Source organism: Pseudorca crassidens, chromosome 20 (assembly GCF_039906515.1).
Source record: "Pseudorca crassidens isolate mPseCra1 chromosome 20, mPseCra1.hap1, whole genome shotgun sequence".
NCBI lineage: Eukaryota > Metazoa > Chordata > Mammalia > Artiodactyla > Delphinidae > Pseudorca > Pseudorca crassidens.
In genome coordinates, this window is record NC_090315.1 from 22,285,714 (window position 1) to 22,307,980 (window position 22,267).

Below are 22,267 nucleotides of genomic sequence, written 5' to 3' on the forward strand. Positions count from 1 at the left end.
AGGCGGGGCTTGTGGTAGCAGAATCCCAGGATGGCCTCCAATATTCTTACCCCCGGTATACATGCCTTTTCTCCCCTTGAGTATGACAGACCCTATGATATGATGGGGTATCATTCCTGTGATTGTTATGTTGCATGACTAAAGGGGTTTTGCAGATGTGATTAAGGTTACTAATCAGTTGCCTTGATTAACAAAAGGGAGATTATTCAAGTGGGCTTGACCTAATTACATGAATCTGGGTCCAGAGGTCACAGACAGGGAATTCAGAGAGATCTGAAGCATGAGACACATTCCTGCTGGGCTGGAAGAAGACAGACATCAAAACTGGGAACTATGGGGGTCCTGCAGCCAGGAATTGAGGGTGATCCTAGGAGCTAAGAGTGGTCCTGGCTGACAACAAGCAAGAAAATGGGGACCTCAGTCCTACAGCCTCAGGGAACTTAATTCTGATAACAGATTGAATGAGCTTGAGGACAAGTTCTAGAGGAGATCACAACCTGACTAGAGCCTTGATTTTAGCCTGTGAGACCCTGAGCAGAGGACTGAGCTAAGCTGTGCCCTGATTCCTGACCCATCCTGTGAGATGATGAGTAGGTGTTGTTTTCAGCTGCTAAGTTCTTGATGATTTGTTGAAAAGCAATAGACAACTAATAAAACATCCTTGAATAACACCCTTGGGCTCTGGGGAAATTGTGTCTCCATTACCATCTTTCTGGGTCAGCAGCTGAGGTGCAGTCCTGGTTTGGTTTAATGCCTAGTATCTGCCCTGATCCTCAGTCAGGAGGAAAGCCCCTGTGGGTGAGTATAGGCCAGTGTCACAATCTGTCCATATGTAGATGTGGATGGGTTGCCAGAGCCAGTGGATTCCTGACCAGGGTCCTGATGATGCACATGTGGCCAAGAAATTCTAATGCCTCTCATTCCTGGAGAGAGAGCTGCTGGTGCCTAGTGAGAGCAAGAGGTTTCTGTTGACTCAAACCCAACCTATGTTTTAACAGTTTTAAAGTCCCTGGGCATGCCCTGTGGCCTCCATTCCTGGGTACTCTCATCACAAACATGATCTTGTAGGCAACGATTTGACTCCTGTCATTCCAAACATTTTCCATGTCAGCTGCTGATCTAACAGTTTTCCTCCTGACAAAATTGTTAAACTCCATCCATTCTCTGTCATTTTAGGGTATGTAAAAAGATTCTGCTTTGTGATAGTTGTTTGGGGCACTTTCTGCCAGTGTGCTTGCATGCAGGGTCTTCATGAAATCCTGGAACAGTTTTTAGTCTTTCAACCTGAAAACTCTTCTCACATTACAAGTGTGAGGGAAACACAGTGGGGTCCCTATAGCAGGGGTGCTGAGGCTTCAGTGCCTTTGGGCAGGGCTCACCTTTTCTCTTTGGTGTCTATATTGAGAATTGTCACAGTATCTAAAATAAGAATCCAGCATATGGGCAGTGTGAGAACTGGCAGTGACAGCAGAGAGGAGGTGAGGGACAAAGCCACCCTCCCATCAGGCAGACATGGAGATGCTGGGGCTACTGACTCACTGACAATGTAAGGCCCCCCTGCATGCTCTGCTGGCCTCTTGGCTGTCAGCTGCTACAGCTTCACTCCCACACTCCCCACCCTCATGGACCTGACTGAGATCCCACCTGGAGAGGTTCCTTCCAGGCCACGGGCCCCCAGATGAGACCACACCTCCTCCTTTGGATTTAGAGAGGAAGGAGCTCACCCTCTCCCACAGGACAAAATGATGGGGTTAGGCTTTCCTTGGCCTCCACAAGCACGGTCAGGACATTGCCCCAGCCACACTCCAGCTCTGGGAAATGACCTCAGGAAGAGCTGACCAGCCCCCTCGTCCCAAACCCAACCTGCTGCTCCTGCTGCCCAGACGTCATCTCAGCATCATGTCCTCATTGACCGTGGGACTTTGGAAATCATGGCCAAATGTGCCATCTCAGGCCTTTACGGCAGCTGCCCCTGCCAGGAGTGCGTTTGCTCCAGGCCTTCCGAGGGCTGCTCCTCTCCACCAGGGGGCCTCAGCTCCCTGCTATGGAATGCCCACGCCTCGCCCCACAGCCTCTCTCACAACACCCTCTATTGGTTCTTCAGGTGATTTAAATTTTTCTTATTTTCTCTCTCTCCCATGATTGAGGGCAGAGACTCTTGTTACCCTGCATCCCCTGTTCTTAGCCCAGGCTGACACAAGAGGATGCCTAATGAGTAGCTGTCCAAGGAAGGCTGCAACTCCAAGCGCATTGCATAAGCATCCCTAGAGCATCCAGCTTCCAGTGCAAGCAGCTCTTTCCTAATTCTCACATCTGCTGAGTCCGGAGAGGCTGTGAATCTGCTCCCAGATGGCTCAACTGCTCCCCAGAAGGTCAGGTTCTGGGGCTCCCTGGGGCCTTCGGTTTCCTCTCTCATGGTTTAGGAAAATGTCTTTGCAGTATCAGCATAGCACTGGAATGTCTTTCCTCCCCATTTCCCACAGAACACAAAATCCAACAGGCTCTTTGTACTGTGAGTCCTGCCCCAGCAGGCCTGGGGAGTATGGGCAGGGCCCGGCAGAGGGAGAGCTGTCTCCACCAGTCTCCAGCCCCTCACATGTCCCACAGCTTGCTGAGAGCTGTCATGTCACCATTTTCTTTTTCTCCTAGAATGTAACAGTATATTCTGTAAATATCGTCGCTGCTGACAAGACCATCAATTCTGTTCATAAAGATTATTCAGCATTCCAGGAACGCATTGAGAGCTGGAGCACTTCATAACCCCATGCATTTGGGGCCGCACACGGGTGCTTCTCTTCAGGCAGAAAAGGAAAGGAGAGAAGGCGATTCTATTTTCTAAAAGCAGAGAAAAGCTGGCTGCCGGAGAAGTGGAGTGGGCACCATTTCTCCTCGCTGCTCGTCCCACCTGGGATGGTCCACACTGGGGAGGCCTTTCCTCTAGGCTGTGTCCAGAGGGGAGTGGATGGCGTGACAGTGTGGTGAGAGGCACGGCCCTGCAGGTCGAGCCCAGGTGAGAAAAGCTCCCTTGCTTGCCTATTCACTCACTCTGGACACCTCCAGGTCCCCTCGATTCCTCCTTGCCTCCCTCTCTCTGTCCCCCATCCACCTCTCCCATAAGCCACACTCTCTGGAGCGGCCCACCTCCCTCCACAGTCACCGCCTGGAATCCAAGCCTCCACTACTTTCTTTCAACAATTTCTTGAATGATTTCTCTGCTTCCACACCTGCCATCCTCAATACCATCAATTGTAATGGAGAGATCTTTGTACAAACTTCATCAGGTCCTATTTCTCACTTCCCACTGAATAGCTGAGAGATCTTTTACATCCTGTATCAGACTGTATCCCTCTGCTATGCACACTCAGCCTAAACCTGAAATTCCTTCCATGGTTTGTAGGCCCTATATGTTCTGGTTTCTTCCACCCTCTTCCCCCTTGTCCACGGGGCTTTGGCCCTCAGCTCTGTCTCCAGACTGTGCTGAGCTCATTCCTGCCTCAGGACCTTTGCACTTGCTGTCCCTTCTGCTTAGAAAACAATAGTTCAAACGTTCCCTTGGCTGACTTGTTCTCATTGTTTTGGTGAAGCTTGGATGCATGCCTCCTCTTCAGGATGGCTACCCTGAGCACCGCAGCCACTCTAGATGTGCTTCATAGCCCTTATCACCATCCAAAACGTTCTGGTTTATTATTTGGCTGCCAGTGTTTTGGTGTCTTAGTGTCTGCCTGCTGACTCCTGCATGCCCTAACCAAGAAAAGTGTTTGACATGAACCCACAGCCCATGTGCCCTCCCAATAACTCTGAGGAATGAAACACAGCTCCAAGGATCAGAGTAGGCAAAGGTTTTGCCCAGGGTCACACAGAACACAGGTAAGAGCCAGCCCTGGATTCCAGAACTGCCAGCTCTGCTCTGTGGACATTCAATCCCAGGTGAAATACCACAGGTGTAAACAGGATGCTGCCCTAAACACAGGGCTGGGAGCATTTTCACACTAAAACACGAGCCAGAGTTGTTCCCTGGGAATTCACTCAGTGTAGGCAGGCTTCCCAAAAGCGGATCTGGGAGGAGCTTGGGTCCTGAGGGACGACGATGTCAGTGGAGGAGGAAGTTCTGCTGACTGGTGCAGGCCTTGCCGAGCAGGGGCACAGGGCGGGAGGACCAGTGGCCAGGACGGCAGTGACAAATTCTCCACTAGGGGTTGTTTCCAGGACTCTGCGTGCTCCCAGCCTGGAGCTGCACAGCCAGTGGGGTGTTCATTAATCACCGCTGCGCTAGCGAGCAGGGCCGTGGAACTGGACCCTGTGGAGATGGAGTGTTTGACTTTGGGGAGCCTCTTTTTAAAGAGGATGGGTGATTTCTGACATTGGAGGCAGGTTCCTGGGAACTTTATGTGAAGAGTCTCAGACTCTTTATGTGTCTATTGATTTAATACTTGCTTTCAGCACCGACTGTGGGCTTACCGTGAACTAGACCTGTTAAGGGCATGGAGGGGAGGCATGGAGGGCCGTGCCCCAAGGAGTGCACAATTGGGAAGGGGATGCTAAGTCAGGCCCCTAGCTGACAAGCTACCCTGCAGTATAAGCCGCCGGGGACAGAGCCATATAAGAATTCAGAGAGCCCAAAGCTCATCAAGGAGGTAGAACATCAAGACGAGAGGGGTGCTGTCCTTTGCACATAGGCCACAAAAATGTGGGAGTTAAAATGTAGAACTTGCTCAAAAGTGGGAGCACCACCTGCCCAGTCTGTCCTTCCGGGCTCCAGGAAGAAGGAAGCCCCTTAGGAGATGTGGACTCCGGGAGAGAGGAAGACCATATTCCCACCAACATGAAGAGAGAGATAAAGAGGGAGGAGGGGCAGACAGAGCTGGGATCTTCCATCCTCCAGAGGCCCCCATGACAGGTATCTTTTAAAAGTGTGGGCACATTCAGAGCACAGCCTGCAAGATGTGCTGGGTCCCCCAGAGGCCTGAGATGTCTTCCCTCCCGTGGGTTTCTGTGCCTCTTCCAGCAGAGTCCAGAAAGTAGCAGAATCACTGCACGTGACTGCCACACAGGCAAATCACATCCGTCCCAGGCCTGTGCGGTTGATTTTTGAATAATGGTGATGGTAGCATTTACTAAGCTCTTACCATGGCTTCACACGCTTGAGCTTACTCTTAGAAGATGGTATCTAGCCCCATTTTAAAGAAGAGAACACTGAGGCTGGGGATGTTAGGAAACATGACCATAAATGCACTGTCTGTGAGGAGAAGAGCCTAGGTATGAGCACTGGCTGTCTGGCTGCCAGGTGTGTGCACAGGGTCACTCAGCAGCCTGCAGATGGTTGGGGCTCGGCCTCCCACAAGACATCCGGGGGCTGCTTTAACGGCAGCTGAGAGTGATTCGTAACATCAATAGCTTCATCATTTAATTAGTCCTTGAAAATAATCCATTCTCTTAACTAGTTTTATCTATCACATGCTTTAGACAGGAGAGAACTATTTTTAAAGTCCTTTCTTCATAGACAGTGAAAAGCCAAATACTGGCATGCATTGTCCATATGAGCACACACTCTGGATTTAGGAGGATTACAGTTAAAAACTGCTCACTCACTGCAAGAAAGAAACCCACCATTTCATGTCCCTGGTGTTGACTGTGGTCCACTCCCTAGAGCGCTCCCTGTTGTTTTAATAACCTCAGCACCTGATGGTAAACTCAAGGCTGAGTTCTGTCTCTCCTGCCAGGGTTCTCTAGGTTTGCCAATTGAACAGGCCTCTCTTTTATGCCCTGTAGAATGGGCGCGTGTTTGTTTTTCCTACTGTCTGGGATTAAGGTGGGAACGAGGAGCAGGCATCCTTTTGCCTGTGTGGTGTGCTCCTCGGTGCTGTTCTGTGGTGGGTTTGTTTTTGCCTTCTTCCCTGCATTAGACTCAGGGGCCTTTGCTGTCTGTTATCCGTGCTCCACTCCCCAGAGTACCAGCTCAGCCCCTCTCACATCTGTTAAAAGGATGAATGAATGAATGATACTTTGATTTCAAGAATGTGGCCTCGTTGCGGGTTTGACCAGAACTCTGTTATTCAGATTAATTTTTTTTAAAAACAAAGACTAAGCTAATTTAGTTTTAAAAATCCATCATATCCTTGGTTTAAATTAGCTTACTATTAAGAATGGAATTGACTGTTACAGTGATGTGTGTAGACACAGCTGGCATTAAAGGAATGATTAAATAATACACCCATAGACACAAAGGCAGAAATCTCCCTGCTCAGAAGTCTAGGCGTGCAGCCACCATAGGGAATTCCTTTGTGGAAGGCTAGCAGGAGCTGACCTTCTGCCGTGTATCAGTGAGATAACGCCCGAGCGCATCACCAGCTGGAAGAAAGAAAGTGGTGTCTTGGGTAGGCAGAATGCCTCCACCAAAAGATTCTCCCTCCAGAGTGAAATTTCCAGGGGAATACAAATATTGTATTTACTGAAATAAAAGGCATGGAAGGGGAGAGTTGGGAAGCTGTGTTGTGAAACATCTAGATAGCTTGGCAGTTCTGCAGAAAGAATGGGCCACCTGGAGCAGGGCAGCCTGGGCTTAGTCACTGACTAGTGGTCTGCTTTGGGTAAATTTGTAACCTCTGTTGCCTCATCGGGAAAATGGAGATAGTGAGGACTGCTCAGTCCTCACACAAGGTGCAGTGGGACAAGGGACTGGAGTTCCACTTTCAGCTGGCAGGACTTTCCTAACCAAGGGTCCCTAAAGGGCATTTTCTCAAACCTGCTTCTCTAGCTCACAAGAAACTGGGGTTGACATTAAAGGTGATAGCTGTCCCTTCCTTCATCCTGGGGGCTTGGGGTGATGCTGTGGCTTCTAGTGTGGTCACTGGCAGCAGGAGTGAGCAGTGAAGTATAGAGGGCCTAGGCCTCAGTCATTGTCAGAAGGAAGGGAGAGGTATGGTTTGTCTGCTGACAGCTGCAACCTTGACCATAGAAGCAGAAGAGATCCCAGGGGCCAATCATCCCTACCTGCCTGGACTATATCCCAGTTGGCCTGAGAATGTCAGCTGCCAGGGAGGTACCTGGAGACAGAGTTACACATGCATGGAGGATGAGTGTCTAGAGCAGAAAATCAACCTCCAAACTTCCTCACTTTTACCTAGGAAGCCTCCCGTTTCTCTCTGTTTCTGGAATGAAAGCCATTTTCCTGGGTGACTTTGCGACCTAGACATCCTCCAAGGCACAGGGCAGTGGACTGGAGCCTTGTGACTGTCCAGATGTCAGACTCAGCCTTTCCCGGGCAGGACCTCTGACAGCTGCAAGGCACTCTGTTCCTGCCAAAGCACTTCCACATGCGTAGCTTCTTCGGGCTTCTTGGTGGCTCTGAACCACGCTGTTACCACTCTACAAGTCCAGGGAAAGAACTCTCTGAAGGAGGAGGGCTTTGGAATCATGCCCACTGGTCAGTTGAAGGATTCACCTCTGCACCTTCCCTGCTGTGTGACCGTGGGAAAGCTATTTTAGGCCTCCATGTACCTGTGACATGATCTGTAAGCTAAGAGAAAGAAACAGGATTTAGTGAGTGAACACGTGACAGTGCCCACTACAGTATCTGGCACTGGGGGGGCATTGGAAAAACTGACATTTTCCATTGTTTTTATTTTTAGATTGGAAAACACACACACACACACACACACACACACACACACACACATCATGTTTGAGACCCGTTTTTGCAGTTAAAAAGCAAGGGCGGGGGCTTCCCTGGTGGCGCAGTGGTTGAGAGTCCGCCTGCCGATGCAGGGGACGCGGGTTCGTGCCCCGGTCCGGGAAGATCCCACATGCCGCGGAGCGGCTAGGCGCGTGAGCCATGGCCGCTGAGCCTGCGCGTCCGGAGCCTGTGCTCCGCAATGGGAGAGGCCACAACAGTGAGAGGCCCGCGTACCACACACACACAAAAAAAGCAAGGGCGGGTCATTTGACATCTCTCAATTCCCTCATCTGGAAACAGGGGACCATGATAGAAACAACAACAGCAGAACTATAGAGGCGGGGTCTCCCGTGGAGCCCCTTCCAGGTACTGGGCATAGTTAAATGCATTGTCACGTTGCGGTAATTAAATGAAGTGACATTCACGGAAGTACTTAGTACAGTGTCTGACACACAATCGACACTCCATAAATGTGAGCTAATGTGATTAGTAGTTACATATTCAGTGTGGGGCCCAGCATTGGCTCTTGTCTCATTCTCTATCCTTGTCTGTTTAGCGCATGCGTGCACGTGCACACACACACACACACACACACACACACACACAGTCACACATACAGAGTTAAAATTTTTTTGTATTTTTCTCAAATAATTTAATTCTTTGATCACTTAGATGAGAGTCCCTTGAGGGTAAGGATCCTCGCAAGTTGTTTTTTCTCAGTTTTTCTCCTTTTAGGATTCATTGCAATGAATGGCCAAATCATACCCTCTAAACATTCTTTGCTCCTCTAAGCTTCTGTTGAACAGACATAACTCGATGTATTCTAAAGCCTTGCCACCGGAATGTGTTTCTGAAACCACAATTGAGAGTGATATTGCTTGTCAGCGGCAAGTGCTGTTATTGCCTAGTGCTCATTGATTGGCTACCTCTTCTGCTCTGTGCTAAGCAGTAAGAAGACACAATCTCTCCCCAGGTGTCCTAAAAACTGTGCTTACACTGGCTGCCTCCCAAACTGCTCATAAAATGGAAAAATGCAGCCTGAGAGTCAAGCTTCTGCCACACAGATGGCGCTGGGCTGCTGCATTTGTGAGGCTCTGAATGACTCAGGAGCCCCAACTCCTGGGGTCCAGGGGAAATCACACACAAATAAGAATAATCCATATTAGTGTGAGCTGTTGTATCAAAATCAGTGATTATTAGGGCAACTAAAATGGATGGTGTAGGATATCACACCATTTGATCAGATTTTTTAAATGGCCAGAGAAATGCATCTGAATAAAGATTTCATGGACACAGTAAAAACAGTAACAGTCAAAAAAAATAAAAATTAAGTAAATAAAAGAACAGTGACATTAACATCAGTGAGCGTTTACTACTCAGATGCACCTTGAAGACATTTCAGTCACCACTGTTCTAGGAGTATTATTATTATCCCAAATGTACAGATGAGAAGATGGAGCCTTGGAGAGGGAAGGTGCTGATGTAAGGGCACGCACTGGTGAGCTCACACTACACACCTAGTAAGTGACGGAGCTGGGATCTGACCCCAGATTCTGAAGATCAAGAGCTTCCCATTTTGCAAGGGGAAGTAAGCTTGCCCAGTGTTCATGTTTAGTAGGCATCAAAAAATAGGTGATTTTAAAATGAATGAATGAGTGTCCTTGGCGGGGGCAGGGGGTGGTAGGTATTTGGTTTGTTTCAGTCTGTTTTCCAGTGCCCAGGACATAGTAAGCTCTCAAAAAGGTCTCTGTGTTCAGTCCCAACTCCCTCTGTGATCAGCCTGAAGGAGTCCCCATTGGCTTTCTGACTGCCTTCTGCAGGCCTCAGAGGAGGCCTGTCTGGACTGGACACGAGGGCTGGTTCTACTGCTGTGGCCACTTGGATTATGTGACAGCTGGCTTGATGCTGAGCAGGGTAAAGGGCACACAGCTGCAAAAGCCAGATGGTTGTTTCTGAATCTAATTCCTTCCTGCTGCCAACCTGGTCTGAAATACCATCTATCACTCACCATGATAGATGTCTTTGAACTTGGAAGCTTGGCTCTTGAGAAGTGCAGGAGGGAATTGAATGCCAACCATCCCTCCTCCCCCAGAGAGGTTCCCTTTTGACTTGAGATGGCAACAGCTTGGAAAATGGTGTCACAGCTCAAATTAGTGCTGAGCAGGCATGAGGCACTGGTGTCCCCAGATGCATGGCTGAGATGACCCAGGACACAATCACCATCAGTATCCCCAATCTTAATTCCGGCTTGGTTAGGAAATCAGAAATTCCTGAGGACCTTTGGATCAGGAAGCCCAGTGAAGAAGTAGAGGTGGGATGGGCATGGATGTGCAATGGGGAGAGAACAAGGGAGAGATCTTGAAAGTCCAGGATGGCTGAATAGAAGCTACAAGTGGACCTCTCTTTATATTCTGGTTGTAAATATGTACTCATTTTGAAAATGTTTGTATGTAAATTAAATTGTTATAGCACCATTTTTCTTATCATTACAGTAATACATGCTTGATTAGTTATGTTCCTTCTTGCACCAGATAATAGAAACCTTCAAACTTGCCTGAGCAAAAAAGAAAACAAACAAAGCTAAACAGAATGGATGGTTTCTAAGAACAGGTCCAGAGGGTCTCCTGGAATTCTAGGGTGAGAATGTGGTTGACCCTAAGATGCTGGAACAGGAACGTCCTGTGGACCAGCTCTGCTTGTCCCACTAACATATAACACCCAGCTTTCTCAACCCCTCCTTCCTCCACTAGTGGTCTAGCCACCTGCAGAGAATCTGATTGGTCCAGTTAGGGTCACATGTCCATCACTGTTCCAATCAGCTGTGCCCAGGAAGGCAGGGCCGTGAGAGTATAGAAGGGTTACTTAGGGCTCATCCCTATGGATCTGTATGATAGTTCCTGGAGAAAGGGGGTGGAAGCTCATTGGCTGGACAGATACACCCAAAGGAGAGCACAAGTTTTGCTCTTTGCAAAGACTTATGAAAATACCAGAAAACAAGGAAGAAAATGAAGCATTTGGTTTCTTCCACTGCCTGTAGTATCATTTTAGAACTTACTGGACCTTTTCTGCAATTTTTCTTCAGTGGTTGATGGTGAATCTTAAGCTCAATCCCTTTAGTTTCACTAGCTCATGACAACTCTGTCAAGCTGTTTATTCAGTCCAATTCTATTGAACACTTACTATGTACTAGGTGCCATTCTGAGTGACAGCATACTACAGTGAACAAGACAGACAAAGGTCCTGCTCTCAGGGAGCTTAGACACCAAGCAGTGGAGTAATCAACACATAATGAAGAGGCTGAGATCATTCACAAAGTGTACATACTGTGAAGAAGAGGAACAGGGAGAGGAGCCTGGTGGTGGAGGGGGACTTCAGAGGGATGGTCAGAGGAGGACTTGCTGAGGAGGTACATGTACGTGCCCAGACAGAAATCAGCTGGCCCTGCGGAGTGGAGGGAAGAGCATCGCAGGCAGGAAGCAGCGTGAGCCTCAGCCAGCAGAGCTGCTGAGGGCATGAGGGGACAGGCACGATGCTGTGTGGCCACAGAACAGGGAGAGGCACAGATTCTGAGATGAAGCCGGGAAGGTGATCTTGGAGAGACAGCAGTGAGTGGTGGCTTGAAATGAGATTTTAGTTCTCTGCCCAGGAATCGGACCTGGGCAGCCTGGGTGAAAACTAGGAATCCAAGCCACTAGTCCACCAGGGGCTAGAGGCTAGAAACAGAGTTCCCCTGGCTCTTGCCCCCACTGAAAAATGCATTTCTCAAGGAGGCAAAAACTGTAAAAACAGGTACAAAGTTTGTTATTAGAGACATAGCACAACAAGTGGGAGAGCACACAGAGAAACAGTTTGTCTGTTTAAGACAGAAGCAAGGCAGAGATACACACCTAGAGAAAAAGGGTGTGGGCGTCCCCCCTAATGAGGAAGAGTGCAGTAAAGAGGCGGTTAAATCACTTATAGGGCAGTTCTTCCAGGTCTTTGTTTACCTTTGGCCAATTATCTGTTTCCTTTTTCCACACCTGCCCTGCGCTAGGACCCTCTCCAGCATGCGTGCGCAACTTTTTTCCGAGATGGATTCTAGCCCAGAAGCCTATGGGGGGCTTGGCTTCACCTATTCTGGGATGGTGCCCCTGCTTTTTGCACCCCAAGGAGCCTTTCTGTGCTTGTGCAGTGTCTCCCTTGCTCCAAGGATGGGAAATATGTGACTTCCTGATCTTTTACTCAAGCAGGGTTTAGCCCGTGCCATGACTGTTATCTTAAAGTGTCCACAGAAGGGAAAGTCCAGCTATTTACCCTGTTCCTGTTGCTATTTCTATCTCAAAGTGCAAACAGGAGGCTGTTGTAAATATATAGCCTAGAGCCCACCTGCCTCCTGCCTCAGGAAATGCAAACAGGAGGCTAGTTGTAAAGGCCTAGCCTGGAGCCCATCTACCTCCTGCCTCAGAAAAGGATGGGTTCACACAGGATTTGAGGGGGCAGTGATGGGACCTGATTAACCTTTTCAGAAGTTAAGTCCATCCCTTTCCCAAGTCTTACCTAGGAAGTAAGTAAGGGAGTGTTATAAAAAATACCAACTCCTGGGCCCCACCCAATCATTAAATATTAAAGTATTTGGAAGAAGAATCTAAAATTCAGTATTTTTATTTATTTTTTCTAATTTAAAATAAACCTTATTATACATTTTGATAAGTTTTGACAAATACATGTAAATACAAATACAAATGCATACATCCCCCCAAATCAAGATAGAGTATATTTTCATAACCCCCAAAGTTTCCCTCCTGTCTCTTTGTTGATCCACCATCTACTCGTGGCCCCAAGCAACCACTGATATCCTTTGTGTCACTATAGATTAGTTTTGCCCAAGCTAGAATTTCAAGTAAATGAAATCACGTAGTCCATACTCTCTGTGTCTGGCTTTTGTCACTCAACACAATGGTTTTGAAATTCTTCTATACTGTTGCCAGAATTTACCTTTATATTGTTGAATGGCATTCCATTGTTTGGATATGCCACAATTCATCTATTCACCTGTTGATGGATGCTTGCGTTGTTTCCAGTTTGGGGCTCCTAGGGATAAAGCTGCTACAAGCATTCATATGCAAGTATTGTGTGCATATGTAGTTTTTATTTCTATTGGATTAATATTCAAGAATGGAAATATTGGGTTACATGGTAAGTGTATTTTTAACCTTTTTAGAAACTGTCAAACTGTTTTCCAAAGTGATTGTACCATTTTACACTCCCACCAGAAGTGTATACGCGTGCCAGTTGCTCCACACTCTTGCCAACAGTTGCTATTTTAAATTTCAGCCATTCTGGTATGTATACATCAATTATTTCATGAGTAATCTTGGCTTTTCCCTGAAATATCTTTGCCTGGCTTTGGTGTCAGATATTGCTGGTTTCATAAAACCTAGGTGGGGTGTTCCCTTATTTTCTGTTTTCTAGAAGAGTGAGCGTAGAGGTGGAACACAGCATTATATCGTCCTTAAGTGTTTGATAGATGCACAGGCAGAGCCATGTGGTTGGCAGCTGGTTTTTGTTGATTTGTCACCTTCATTCTTCGCACAGGTGGCTGAGCATTGTGGGTCTTCTCCAAAGAGGTGAACTGTTTGGGAAGCCCATGAGAATGTAGGCCCCTCATCTGCTGGGAGTCTCTGGGGCTTGAGGAGTGCTCTGGGTGGGGAGGGACCGGGGTGCTATCAGAAAATGTGTCTATGTTAGCATTTCTGGCAACTTGCCTAAAGAAATCTGAAAATGTACTTGAATTTCTAAGCCCCTAGTATTTGCCTTGATTCATTTTTTCATTCTGATTAGATATTCATTTTCACACAAAATTTTGTATTTGTAATTTTATAGTCTTTTTCTTAAAGTGGACCCCCAAATTGTTTTAAGTTCATGCCTCACAGAGCTGGATTCCTCAGCCCTGACTCTACCCGTTCACTCTCAGTAAATGGAGAGTGAGCGCTCACTGGGAGCCGTATTCCCTTCTCCCTGCCTGCCTGCGGGCCCCACTCCCCGCTCCAGCTCCTGGCTCCACACTGAGCTCAGCCTGTTTGAGTGGGTGTGGGTGGCAGGTGTCCAGTGTGGCTTATTACAGACACTTCTCCTGAACGTCCAGCCTCTGCTGCCCACCGCACTGAAGGGGGAGGAAAGGCGTGTGGAACTGGCCTGCACTCAGGAGCTGACCTGAAGATGGATGCCAGCAAGGCTCTAGGTCTGGGCTATGGAAGGGAAGTTCTCTTTGTTCGAAACCTTCACAGAGGGCTTGGAGTGGTCAGGGGAGGCTGCCTGAAGGAGGCAGAGTTGAAGGTGAGGCTGAAGAGGAGCAGGACTTGCACTGGAAGAGAGAGAGGAAGAGGGGAACAGGTATTGAGTGGACCGGGAAAGAGCCCTGTGGAGGTCCTGGCTCAGGAATGAGGCAGGGGACCTGGAGGATACCAGCCAGCCAGATGGAAGGAAGGTGTGTGCACGCCAGGGAGTGGTCTGTGTGAGGTGGTGACACTAGGGAGCCTCCAGAATGCATACAACTTGCTTTTTGTCCTTCTGGCTAAGGACAGTTTTCACATCTAAGCTACTTTTCACATGGTTCATATATATATATATATATATATATATATATATATATATATAAAATTTATCCTCACATGATGATAAATTCAAATAGCACAAAAGGGTCAGTGAAATATAGGCCTCCTTCCCCTCCCTGTCTCCAGCCCCAGCTCCTACCCCAGAAGCAACTACTGTCACCACCTATGCAGCTTTCTGGAGTGCTGTATGCAAACGAGTTCCCTTGCACACCTGGAACAACTGCTTTGCACCCTGCTTGTCCCCTTGATGTTTGTCTTGAAGAGAGTTCCATCCAGTGTGTCCACATCGACTCTGTCCTTCTTACCCCTGGAGCTGCCTGCACAGGGCACGCAAGAGGAATGCTTTGCTCTGGAGTCAGGCAGAGCTGTTCTCCAGCCCCAGCACCGTCATGAGCCACCCGCAGGACTGGGGCGAGTTGCTTGGCCTCTGATTCTCAGTGTCCTCATCTGGAAAACTAAGAGGACAATACCCCCTCCTCACGGCTCTTGTGAGGATTAATTGAATGTGTCTAAAACTCAGGTACAGAGCCAGGCACAGAGAACTCCTCATAGCAGGTAGTTGCTAGCACACACCCAGAGAGAAAGCAGGTCAAGGGGGGCCCTGCTGCCCTTCTCCCTCACCTCCCCAAGACAGAAGCAGCCTCGCCCTTGTGTAAATCCTGCAGCTGGCCCTGCCTCCTGGCCCCTTCTCTCTGGGGAGTGTCCTACCATCACCACCCACCAGCCCCCTCAGGATCTTTGTGGCACCTGAGGATAGAATGCCAGTTAAATGTCATCCAGGCAGATGGGGCACCTTTCTGTGTTTATTTAGACTCTGAAATTGTACACTTTTCAAGCAAGAGGTCAGCCAGGGAGCTGGGAAGGCATTTTGGGCTCTGCGCAAGTGGGTTTCCCTCCCACCATTTAGTTGGCTGCGTGGTCAACGTCTTTGTGCAGAAGCAGCACCATGCTGGGGTCTTGTGCGGAGATGAAAATTAAGGGATAAATATACAGATTTAATAATATTCTCTCATTTTGACAATCGCTGCTGCTTGCCTGTGATATTTTAAATCCACTTTGCATGCTTTCGACAACCACTTTGCATGCTTTCGACATTAAGAACTTCTGATGAAGTTTCAGCAGGAAGATAATATCTTTATATAATGGCCTTGTACTATGTCTGTGATTCCAAACACAAACTTATTTGCTTTTATCACTTTGACCAAAGAGAAAAAAAATTAACCATTAGAAAAGGGCTTCTATTACCTCACACACACACCCTTTAATTTTCCCCTGGAAGCAGAGTTCCTTTCTCTTTTATCTTTCCATTCTGTGCTTTGGGGCAGAGCTCCATTATCTGTTCCAGTGCTGCCTTTGAGGTTAATATTTCAGCTCGGTCTTTCCTTTAGTTGTGGAGATGAATTAAATTAGTGCCAGCAGGAGTGAATTAAATAAACTGTAATATGATGCCCACTTTCCCTGCGTTCCTTTTGCTATTCTTGTACCCCAGTTAAATTTTTAAATGAATTCTATTGGGCTTTGCAAATAGCGGTCTTTATCTACTGATAAACAGAAGTTCAGACTGCTCAGATTGTTGTTCAAACTGAGTTCATTCATTCATTCAGTAACCATCTTGCAACCCCTAGAGGGCATCTTATCTGAAAGTTGAGGCTTCATGAGAGAGGAGCCCAGAAGAAAAAGCCAAGTTCTGATGACATTGGTCCAGCCCCCGGATCCAGCTATGCCTGAAGTCCTAACCCTGGACATTTCAGTGATAAAAATCCCTTTCTTGTTTAAGTCAGTTTGTTTTTATACTGTCTGTATCTTGGAATCAAAAGTTATCTAGTGGATATAGAAGAACACATATCTATTCAAGAATAGGATGGAGCTGGGTCCAAGGGGGGCCAAAGGCTCTTGTCCAGCCATAGGTGATAACCACAGCAGTCCAGGCAGTGAGGGCCATTCTACCAGTGGTAGAGGACATGGCCAGCACTGGAGGCCAATGCATGGAGGCAAGTCAGAATACCAGGAGGAAAATGAGAAGGGCAGAGCCAGGGTGTGAATGTCCTTCACACCCTGGCTCTGCTATCAACTTGTTGTGTGACTTCTGAAAAATCACCCTCCCCAAACATTGGACCTTGGTCTCCTAGTCTGTTGTAGTAACAAGACTATTCAGTCACATTTGCTAAGTGCTTACTCTGTGCCAAGAACTCGGGCAAGTGTTCATTTACGTCATCTCTTTGGATCCCCCGACTACTAGCAGGTATCGCTCTTGTGTTTGGCTCACAACAAAGGGACAGAACTGGACTGACCACAGGAAGCTGCAGCTCTGGGGCCTGAAATGTTTGAGGCATGAGGCTGGGGCATCCTTTGGAGGCAGGTGAAAGCAGGAGGACATACTGATTTAAGGAAGGCGGTTTGGCGTCCACTCTGAAGCTCCCACAGCTTGCTGCCAGAGCTGTTTATTAAAACTGTGCTCTGAAGCATCAAGATCATGGGAATTTGTTTGTTCTTTTCGGGGGAATTTTTGGAGCTGTCACTGGGTTAAGCCAAGAGGTAAAAAGGATGTGAGGAAAATCACCCCATTAAAAATTAATACTTTATTTTAATTAGACGCTTTCCTCTATCGGCAGGTAGAAGGACAGAGCCTTCAGAGGCCTGTTTGTTGTCTTAAAAAAAAAAAAAACCCTCTCATGCAATCAGTACAATAATTAAGGAGCACTATTTTTTCCTAGCAAAGGGAACTAATAATTATTTCAGCCTTGTGCTGATTGATCCATTTTCATGAGCAGTTTTAACATGTTAGCTGCATTTCGTGAACCATTTGTGAACAGTCCCAGCAATGATGGGGGTGGAGAGGGGGTGTCACTGTGTGGGGATGCTTCCCAAATGCAGACTGACAAAGGTCAGAGCCAGCTTCTCCCATGATCCTTTTGTCGTCAACCAAAAGGAGTTCCTGGTGAATACAGGGAAGAGGTTACAGAGCACTTAAAATGCTTCAGACTCAAGCCCAGCCCTCTTTCCCTGGATTGTGTCTTCAAAATGTCCTCACTGGGGAGGGGCAGACTTTCCCAATTCAAACCTGTATGGTCAGGCCACCCAAGATGGCTGTTCTCTTACTCTCTGTACATCCCCTGCTCAACCAGTGCCTGCTTTACCTACACCCTACTCACATGACTGACCTTCCTACACACTTGCCCCAGGCCCCAGCTAATGATTGTTCTAGTTTTATTTTATTTTATTTTTTGGCCGCGCCACACGGCATGGAGGACCTTAGTTCCCTGACCAGGGATCGAACCTGTGCCCTGTGTAGTGGAAGAGCAGATTCTTAATCACTGGACCACCAGGGAAGTCCCTGTTCTAGCTTTAGAACAAAACTCTCTACTATGCTTATGAAAGGGGTGGTGAGGGGCGTGCCCCTCTGCTGGTTTCCATAGTAACTGATGAGCCAACCTGATGTCAATTCCCCCTATAACTTGTAACCTCCCCCTGCCCCCAGGAGCGAAGACTGACGCCATGTCCTGCCAGCTGTCTGCCACGTATGGTGGGGTGTTGATCCAGGACCTCGATTCAGACATGTATCCCCCTATTCATTAAACCACTGATGTCTCTGTCGCCGACTCTGGGCTCTTTCTTGAAGCTGAGCAAGTACAGGCCTTGCAGGCCTGTGGGGTGCAGCCTAACACACCCCATCTCCACGTGGGCAAAGTCCACCAGTCCTTCAATGTCAAACTAAGTGCACCTCAGCCATGAAGCCTTCCCAGGGTACCCAGGGGGACTGCTGTTCCTCCTCTGGACCCTCACTGCCCTAAACCAAAGAATTCCTTGTATTCAGCAGACAGATTGACCAAGGGTCCACTCCTACCCTTTGTTTGGTAAGTGTCACATTGGGAGAGGAAGGAAGGAAGGGAGGGAGGGAGAGAGAGCATGGGAGAGAGGGAAGAAAGAAGGAATAAAATCCCCTACTGTTTGATATTTTAAAATTGGAGATATTTAGATAGGGAAATATTTATTAAGTATAACCTCTCCTTTCCAGAGAGGGTGGACTTGGTGGGGGAGGAGTGCTGTTTGCCTATGGAGTGATGGGTGTAAGAGGCAAATAAAGAAGATGAAGGCCTCCAAATTTTCTCCACATGAGAGGGGAATGAGGCATGGTGTGGTACAGGGGTGTTGGGGAGAAGAAGGAGGTCCAAAGTGGGAAGAGAATGGGGCCAGAGCATGAAGAGATTGTTAAAGGGAAGGAGGCCCAGGCTAGCCGCTAGAGACGGACTTGAGAAAGAATCAACTAATTTCAAAATTAATTTTATGAAATTGTTCCTATTACGTGTAATGTAAACTCTCTCCCTTGTCTTCCTGCAAAAAGTCCTGGTGATGTGCGGTGAAGATTTGGGGTCTGTGGAGGTGGGGAAGTCTGTTCAGGTGGTTGAGTTTGACTTTGACGTGGACTCAGGCAGGATGCGCAGGATGCCACACTGAAGCCTGCCCTTCTCAGGAGGCACAGCCTGAAAATCCCTTCAGCCCCTGGGGCCATGTAGCACTCGGCTGCCTGGGCTAAATTCCAGTTCCCCACATTCTAGCTGAGCAGTCTTGGACATTTTACTTAACATTACCTACCTCAGCATTCTTATCTAAAAAGTATTCCTTAACTTCGAGGTCAGCATGAAGCTTAAAAAGTGTGTAAACAGCACATGGCTCAAAATAAAATTGTTGTCAAATCCAAGTTTGTGTGCTGGATGCACAGTGAGGCCAAACAAGCCAAAACATCAGAGTTTGGAGCAGAGGAAGGTTTAGTGCAGGGCCGAGCAAGGAGAAGGAGGTAGCTCAGGCTCTAAAGACCTGAGCTCCCGTATGGGTGTCGGGAAGCATTTTTAAAGGCCAGCTGAGGGAGGGGAGTCGCAGGGTATGTGATCCGCTCATGCACAATTGGTTGATGGTGAGGTAACGGGGAAGTGTCACGGGGTTAACATTACCAATCCTCAGCCTCCAGCTGGTTTGAGGACTATGCACTCTTGGTCAACAAGTAGTTAACTTCTTCCATTTGGTGGGGGTTTTAGTGTCTGTAAAACATCTCAGGAATGTGCGTCAGACACTGTTATCTGTGTATTTCAGGGAGGAGCTAAAGATTCTGTGACTGCCATCTGGCTGATTCACTGTTTGAATTGTTACAGTTCTCCTGGCCCAACTGAAATAGGTGATCTTATTTGACCAAGTGCTTTAAAACCTTTTGACAAACTTCCCAAATAACAAATTTTAATTAAAGTTCTTTTGATTTCCAGCTAACTTTGGGATACTTTAGAGGGTCCCTGAGGTATCTCAAAGAGAAATATTTAACTAGGATTATTTCGTATGTTAAGTTAAGTGTAATCAGATGTTTAACCATATCTTTTAAGGCTTTTGTCGTTTATAGAAATTTTTGTACTCTGATGCTGCTACCAAAAGTGATGATCAAGGAGATTCATACAAAGGCTATGGAATCTGTTACAACAATTCCACATCAAGATGATGGTTATGCGAGGACTCCAGCCCATACCACCTTAAAACAAGGAGCTGTCCTGCCCCTGGGGTCCCTAGTACAGGTATCCAGAGATTTTTACTCCCTGACAGGCAGTGTTGATGCCCTACTCAGCCTGAAGCAGTTACAGAAGACAGACCATCACACCTCTGTTTCCCATAAGAATATGGGAGTTGGGCTTCCCTGGTGGCGCAGTGGTTGAGAATCCACCTGCCATTGCAGGGGACACGGATTCGTGCCCTGGTCCGGGAAGATCCCACATGCCGTGGAGCGGCTGGGCCCGTGAGCCATGGCCGCTGAGCCTGCGCGTCCGGAGCCTGTGCTCCGCAACGGGAGAGGCCACGACAGTGAGAGGCCCGCGTACCACAAAAAAAAAAAAAAAAAAAAAAAAAGAATATGGGAGTAAAATCTCTGAAGGGGGAATGAAACAGGAGGGAAGGGGGCAGGGCACAAGATTTAAAAGAAAGACATAGCCATAGGACATGACAAAAACTGGTTAGAACCAACTAGGTCCAAGATGGTGGAAGATTTTGACTTCCAGTCGACCTTGAGCCTCATAATATGCTCAATGTAATATATTAGCATGCTAAATGACACACCCACCAGCACTATGACAGTTCTAAGGCTAACCATAAAAGGCCAAAAGTTGGCAGTGGCCCAATTCCTGGAAATCCCTGCCCCTTCCCCCATGAAATAGTTGGAATAATCTTCCCATTCATTAGCCTATGAAACTACCCAGTCCATAAAAACTAACCACCCCATATTTTAGGGTCTCTCACCTTCTGAGATGGCCTACACTCTATCTGTGGAGTGTGCTGCTCTCTAAATAAATCCACTTCTTACCTACCACTTTTTCTCTCACTGAATTCTTTCAGCAATGACACATCAAGAATCTGAGCTTCGGTGCTTTGTGACCACCTAGAGGGGTGGGATACAGAGGGTGGGGGGGAGGCACAAGAGGGAGGGGATATGAGGATATATGTATACATATAACTGATTCACTTTGTTATACAGTAGAAACTAACACACCATTGTAAAGCAATTATACTCCAATAAAGATGTTAAAAAAAAAATAAAGAATCTGAGCTTCATTAAGTCCTGAGACCAGGTGTGTGATCTCAATTAAAAGACTGTGGGTTCAAGTCCCAATCTGAGTTGCACGGTTTCACAGCTGCTATTTTTGTCTCACAGTGAGGCCAAACAAACTGAAATGTCGGAGTTTATTGCAGGGCTGAGCAAGGAGAACAGGGGTAGGGGGAAGGACTCATCCTCCCAAAACCCCCGAACTACCCAAAGGGTTTCACAAAGCTTTTTTTTTTTTTTAGGTACGCGGGCCTCTCACTGTTGTGGCCTCTCCCGTTGCGGAGCACAGGCTCTGGACGCGCAGGCCCAGCGGCCATGGCTCACGGGCCCAGCCGCTCCGTGGCATGTGAGATCTTCCCGGACTGCGGCACGAACCCGTGTCCCCTGCATCGGCAGGCAGACTCTCAACCACTGCGCCACCAGGGAAGCCCAACACAAAGCATTTTTAAAGGCCAGGTGAGGAGGCGTGTCCCAGGGTAAGTGATCAGCTCATGCCCAATTCTCTGACTGGTTGATGGTGATGAATCCTTAGGGGCTAGTAGTTAATTTCTCCCATTTGGTGGTTGGTTTTTAGCATCTGAAAACTCAGGAAATAAGCATCAGATACTATTATCTAGGTACTTACTTAAGAGAGGGGCTAAAGTAGGGGATATGGGGGAGGGGTCTGTCCCAAGAAGGCCCCATAGGATCCTGCTCAGTTATAACTACATGTTCACATTCTTTCAATCATTAATTCTTGAGCCAGGCTTTTGTGACTCAGGGGAAGCCTGGGAGACTACAGCTGTTCTACAAACTAGAGGTAGGCAGATGATGTGGGGGGAGGGATCTGTCCTATGAAGGGCCCAATAGTGTCCTGCTGGGTTACAAAATGTTAGATATTATTCTCTCATTCCTCTTCTTTTCCAACCTGAGGAAACGTGTTAGAGAAGAAAGGGCATTGGAAATATATATGGAAACCTTCAAAATATTCCTACAAGGGTTGCCAGATAAAATGTAGGACTCCCAGATAAATCTGAATTTCAGATAATGACAAATAATATGAAATTAAGATTTAAATGAACATCCTACATTTTTAGCTGCTAAATTTGGCAACTCTAGTTCCTACCCTTTGACCCTAAAATTTCACTTCTGGGACTATATTCTAAGTAAACAATTTTAAATAAGATAAGTATTATGCAAGGAAGGTTTCCTTGGAGTTTTTTGAAAATAAATGTTGAAAAATTAGGAACAAACAGTACACACAATAGTAGGAAAATGATTAAGTAAATTAGGATATATCTACTTGATTAAACATGGTATCATAAAAATGTTTCTGAAGAATATACAGATAGGGGAATGCTTATGTTAAGAGAAAAAAATTGGGGAATAAAATTACATAAAAAAGTGTTTATAACTAAAAATTATCCTGAAATATAGAAAAAAATGGAC

General features: G+C 47.2%; 1 long non-coding RNA gene across 1 annotated transcript in view; it reads left to right on the forward strand.

The window, feature by feature from the left end:
• LOC137214344 (uncharacterized) overlaps window positions 1–22,267 on the forward strand; it is a 277,455-nt gene that overhangs the window by 230,005 nt on the left and 25,183 nt on the right. Inside the window, exon 2 of the long non-coding RNA XR_010938866.1 lies at window positions 21,082–21,295. This is a non-coding gene — a long non-coding RNA (uncharacterized lncRNA). The remainder of the gene's footprint in view (window positions 1–21,081; window positions 21,296–22,267) is intronic.